Here is a 5,487-nt window from a genome sequence, read left to right on the forward strand (position 1 = left end):
CACGGGGTACCAACGGTGTGTCCGGAGCCCCATAAAAATGGTCATGGCCGCCCTACCTGGCACGACCCCGTCCCGAGAGAGAGCACCAACTCTCCCCCGTCACTAGTAAAATGCGGGCTCCAAGCTAGTATTGGTCTAGGTACTCAATAATGCCCTTTCCCATATAAGGGTAGAGTAGTTGCGCATGTAAGGTTGGAATAACGGTCGCAACTCCGACCAATCCGTTTTGAAAACAACACACACTTTCCTTGGTACACCACTTCGTCATCAAGTGGTTACCCATCTCATCATCTCCCTCGGGCATAAGTGGCACCCGACGGGGTTTTTGAAAAGTCCTTTGAAAAATACTTTGCCTCCTTCATCATGCACATACCTGTCCCTTTTGCGTAGCGTCTACCTTAGCATCCTATCTACTCCCACCGGCATAACCCTCATAAGAAGGTAGGGCCATGCACAATGCAAGTGTCAACGAGGAAGTAACAGAGGCAACCAACCCACGTGGTTCACAATCTCATCATGATTCCGAAGCAACAATAATAAAGAGCTATATGACATGGATTAAAAAGGGTTTCATAAACATGGTCAAAGGGCTGCTTGCCTGTTCCTCAGAGTCTTCAAGTCTTCTGGTCCTTCTCCAAGTACTCCGTCTACTTCGTCAACTAACGTCGGGAACAAACACAATAAGCAACACAACAAGGCAAAAGTAAAAGTGCTCTAAAAATGTGAGTAGGACTTTTCTGGGATACCTCTGGTCATATGAGGGATGACCAAAGTGGTTTCATTAGGATTTGATCAATGGACATCTCTGAACATTTCAATATGATGGAATCAAGAGGTTTATGGATTTGCAAGAAGTGTACAGAAATATATTTTTGAAAAATGAGCAAAGGCACCCATTTAACAAAGGATGATTTTAGAAACATCTAGGAATTTGTTTCACTGGATTTGGAGTTGAGATGATTTTCCTATGAATTTGCAAAGTTGGCATATACAAAGAAATAGACCATTAGTTGAGGTGATACAGAAAGTATTAGTAAAAATGTTCAAAAACTAAGTTTTGAACTTAGATGCATCTAGGAATATGAATCATGCAATTTGGATCAATTTTGAGCCTTCTGTGATTTTCTAAAGTTTATGACAAAAATGGAAATATGGGATTTGATCATTATTTGTGAAGGAAATGCTTCTGTAAAAATATGGAAATAGCACCATGTGGTAGGGAATGATTTTTGAAACTACTAGAAATTTGAATCATCAAATTTGGAGCTAATTTGATTTGTTTATGGATTTTTGAAGTTGACTAGAAAAAGAAAAAGACCAAGGTTTTATCGAAACGGGCTAGATCTGGGCGGCGGCGGCGCGCTCTGGGCGAGGGATAGCTGACGGGCCGGCCCAGCTGCGTAGCCGCGCGGGAGAAGAGGCCACGTCGAAGGCGTACTAGCTCGAGGGCGTCTTCGCCGCGGGGAGGCGGACTCCAGTTGACCCGCTTCCACTTAATCCGCGGGGCCGGCCGGGTGGGTCGCTGACCTGCGGGGTTCGCTTGTCGAGTTCATCCCCGACCTCCCGCACGGGCGCGTCGGGAGACGGAGAAGGCGAGGCCGGACAGTGCCGGCGCTCTCCCCGGCGGTACCGGCCACCGTTTCCGGTGATCCAGCCACCGGAGTGCTCGGGGAAATGTGCCGCATCCGGGAGGCCACACTACAGGCGCCAGTTTCCTCAGAGAGGAGCGGGTCTTCGCCCGCGTCGGAGGATGGCATCGGCCATTGCTGGCTTCGAGTGCAGGGGCGTCCCGGGGAAGAATGGAGGCGATGGGGGGCTTCGTGGTGGTGGTGCGGGAGTACTGGAGTGGGTAGGGAGAAGAGAGAGGGGTCATGGTGCCCGAATCCGAGCGGCATTCGATGGCGGCACCCCGGCCATGGAGAGGGCAGGAGAGCATTAGGGGTATAGGGTTGTTGTCTGGGAGGTGCATGGGAGAGAGAGGGATCCAGAAAAGTCGAGGGACTGCCCGGGGGGAGGCTCTATATAGGGGGGGCCATGGTGCACCGTGGACGCGGCCTACGGTGCACTCGGGTGACGTCGTGGAGGGGAGAGGAGAGAGTTTTAGGAGGGAGCCGGCAGCTTGCCATGTCCCAGACGCCAAGGCGGCCTCGTGAGACACGCTGGGGAGGCCCGAGGTGGACGGAGGCGGTTGGCAGGGGGTGGCTACAGTGCGGGAGCGCACTGTAGTGCGCTCCAGAGCGCCCATATGGCTGTCCAGGCCATTTTCTATGCTTGTGGGCGCGCCCTTGCATGTCCAGTAGCATTTGGGGGTGCTAAGGAAGGGATCTTGGCCTTGGATGCTTTGGGTGGCGAGTGGGTGAAGAGAGAGGAGGGAGAAGAGTGGAAATGGGGCTGTCTAGAATAGAAAAGTGGAGATCTTCCCCCTTCCATCATTGCTTACTTGGGCATAAAAGCGTCCAGGTGCTAGAGGGGGACTAGGAGAGGTTGTGGTAAAAATTAGAGTCCATGGAGATTAGTGGAAGAGGCCAAAAATGGGATTTTGGTAAAGTGGCAGAAGGTGTTTGATGATGGTTTGGGCAAGTAGATGATTTTCATTTGCCATGAGACTCCATAGGGTGAAATGACACATATAATCAGGGCCTTCCACCAATTGGGGGCTCATTTGAAGAAAGTTGACAATGCAACTTTTGTGAACCCTAGAAATGAATAGAAATGGATTTTCCAAGATTTAGTCATGCAAATCTATTCTCCTTTATGCACCACTTGGTGTAGTGTCATCATTAGAGGCTCTGAACATGTCCACAAAAGTTGAGATCAAAAGGAGAAAGTTGCCAATGTAGAGTTGTTCAAATATGGTTTTGGACAGGAAGGGTTTTGGGGCACTTTGATCAAGTTAAATTGTTCTCCAACTTGTGCCACTTGGTCTAGATCAATTATTAGACCATTTGAGAATGTTCACAAGGTTTGAGAACATTTGGACATGTTTGGCAATGTAAAGTTGCTCAAACTTCAAAATGGACAGAAATGGTTTTGAGGGGATTTGATGATTTTATCTTGTTCTCCAAGTCATGAGACTTGGCAAGGTAATCTAATATGTCTTATGTGACATGATAGTATTTTCTTGGAATTTTTGGAGAATATATCCTTTGTAAATATTTCAGAAGCTTGAAATATCCAGAAAGGGTTTTTGAGGTATTTGACCAATATTTTGAACATGACCATGTGTTGAAACTCTTATATATGGACAATATGTGTCCACTGAGTTTCCCTGATTTTTGTCAAATATTTTTAAAACAATAAAGTAAATTTTCTCTATTAAAGACAATTTCTGGCCTTAAAAAAAGCTTTTAATAAAATAGGGAAATAACTTTTAAAATTATATTTTTGTGGTTTCTGGGTATCCTATATCTAATAGGAGTCATATATATTTTTGGAAAGATTTTTACTGCCCTTAATTAAGTACTTGCAGTGCAAACCTCAATTCAGGGGTTTTTTGGAAAACTAATTTTTGAAAATACCTTTTGGCCAAATTATTTTTGTAAGAAAATACTATATTGCTCTATACACATGGCATGATCATTGGGAAAAGGTTTTGGATCAGGGAGATGAAGTATAGGAGTTGGGGAATTTATTTGATTTTTAGAGCACTTGCAAACAGCAAACAAAAATCCAATCAAGCAAAGTCCAAAACACTCAAAAGTTTTTATCAAACCACATTTTATCATGATTTATCAGCTTAAGTGTTGTGCCATGAAAATCAGGGTGTGACATAAAATGGTTCGGGAAATTCATACGTGTTAGAAATGTTTAAAGAAGGGCCATTTTGCTTCAGCGTGCATGTCCAAACTTTGTTGTAATGCATGTTCATGGGTTGGCCATAGGAAAAAGTATTGTAACCACTTTGCCAGGATCTTGGGTTTGGTTTGGCAACCAAAACCCGGTAACATTGTAACTTTCGAGGATCGCTCTTCTGGCAGCGGGAATATCTCTCCGACATAGCTTTTACCAAACTTGGACCTCTCTTGCACTTCCGCATTAACTTCCTCGTACATTTCCATGAGCCCCGGCCTCAAGACTCCATCGACCGCTCATCCGGATACGCCGCCACCGTCGCTGAGCCCACCACCCATGGCGTGTTCGCCTTCATCAGGCCCCGCTCCGATGGCCAACTTCCACCTCGACCTAATGTTGTATGTGCTGGCGGGCCATCACATCATAGATGGTGGTGCAGCTCGTGTGCCCTGGAATTTTGTGATGCAACATACCCCAATTGTGCGTCGCCACGAGGAGTCCATGCTTGCTGAGGTAATGCCTATCGCACCGCCTGATTAGATTGGTGCTGGTAGGGAAGAGGTGGTGCAATGGCTCAAAGCCCATGGCGTTTTGGTGAGGTCTGCATAGCCATGGATTCGTGTTGTAGGTCTCTGTCTTGGCTGGGGACGAGCACCTATGGGGCAGGGGGCCCCTTCTGGTCCGGCAAGGGAGCGGAGGGCGCACGCAGAGCAGATCGAGGCGAGAGCACGCAGGGGGATTTTACCCAGCTTCGGAGCTCTCCGGAGAGATAAAACTCCTACTGCTGCTTTGTGTTTGTATTTGTTCTTGCTTGAGAGTGTGGGTATGCTGTGGTGTCGAATGGGTCGAATGAACCGAACCCCCCCCCCCGAACCCCTTTCTACGTGTGCATGGGCCTCCCTTTTATAGTCTAAAGGGGGTCACCGACAGGTGGCAGCGTAGAAAGAGGGGTAAAAAGGTAAAAATGCGGGTTGGTACAACCACTATCAACAGTACCCCCTACCTAACTCTGACGGCAGGGGACAAGGGCATTTAATGCCCGTCTGGTCGCCCCAACAGTGCAGGAAGCGACCGTTAGGGGTGCCACCGATCGCCACGATGGCCTCCTTGTCAGCTTCGCTTGCCACCTCGCACCGCATGGCTGCACAGCTACCCGCCACGTGCACCAGGAGCGATCATGCGGCGACACGTCGTTGGATGTGCTGGAGCCTGGGCGCAGAGTGGTGGCTTCGTCGCGGCAAGCGCCTTGCCGCGGTCGTTATCTTGTCGCACCCGCAAGCTTGCCGCTCGTCGGGTCTTGCCGGGACGCGCGGAGCGTCGCGGCAAGTTTTCTAAAGTGCCTTGGTTGGCCTTCCCGGCAAGCTCCTCTTGCTGGGGTCCTTGTCCTTCCCGGCAAGCTTCTCTTGCCGGGGTCTTGTCCTTCCCGGCAAGCTCCTCTTGTCGGGGCCTTGTCTTCTCAGTTAACACTTTGTTCTTGAATGATAGTAATATGAATAGTGGAGGGTCTTGGCGGACGCCCGGCAAGCCTTGCCGCGGGACGCTGCGACTGCCCGTGCACTAGTTCGGGGTACTAAGGTACCCCTACTTTAGTGCACCGACAGGAGCCCCCGGGCCTGGGCCATACACGGTGCCGAGCGCTGTTGGGCCAGGCCCAAAACAGGGCACGGGCACGCGCGGCCTGGGTCCAAACCGAAT

This window comes from Triticum aestivum, chromosome 3B (genome assembly GCF_018294505.1).
Source record: "Triticum aestivum cultivar Chinese Spring chromosome 3B, IWGSC CS RefSeq v2.1, whole genome shotgun sequence".
NCBI classification, from domain to species: domain Eukaryota; kingdom Viridiplantae; phylum Streptophyta; class Magnoliopsida; order Poales; family Poaceae; genus Triticum; species Triticum aestivum.